The sequence below is a fragment of the Euprymna scolopes genome, chromosome 41, assembly GCF_053919585.1.
Source record: "Euprymna scolopes isolate OS-2025 chromosome 41, ASM5391958v1, whole genome shotgun sequence".
NCBI classification, from domain to species: Eukaryota; Metazoa; Mollusca; class Cephalopoda; order Sepiida; family Sepiolidae; genus Euprymna; species Euprymna scolopes.
Genome location: NC_136522.1, coordinates 65,281,547 through 65,281,772, shown reverse-complemented (window position 1 = coordinate 65,281,772; position 226 = coordinate 65,281,547).

The window sequence follows — 226 nt, the reverse complement described above, 5'->3', positions numbered from 1 at the left end:
TTTTTTTTCTTTTTTTTTCTTTCTCTTTTTTCTTTGTTTTTTTCTTTGTTTTTTTCTTTGTTTTTTTCTTTGTTTTTTTCTTTGTTTTTTTCTTTGTTTTTTTCTTTGTTTTTTTCTTTGTTTTTTTCTTTGTTTTTTTCTTTGTTTTTTTCTTTGTTTTTTTCTTTGTTTTTTTTTTGTTTTTTTTTTGTTTTTTTTTTGTTTTTTTTTTGTTTTTTTTTTGTTT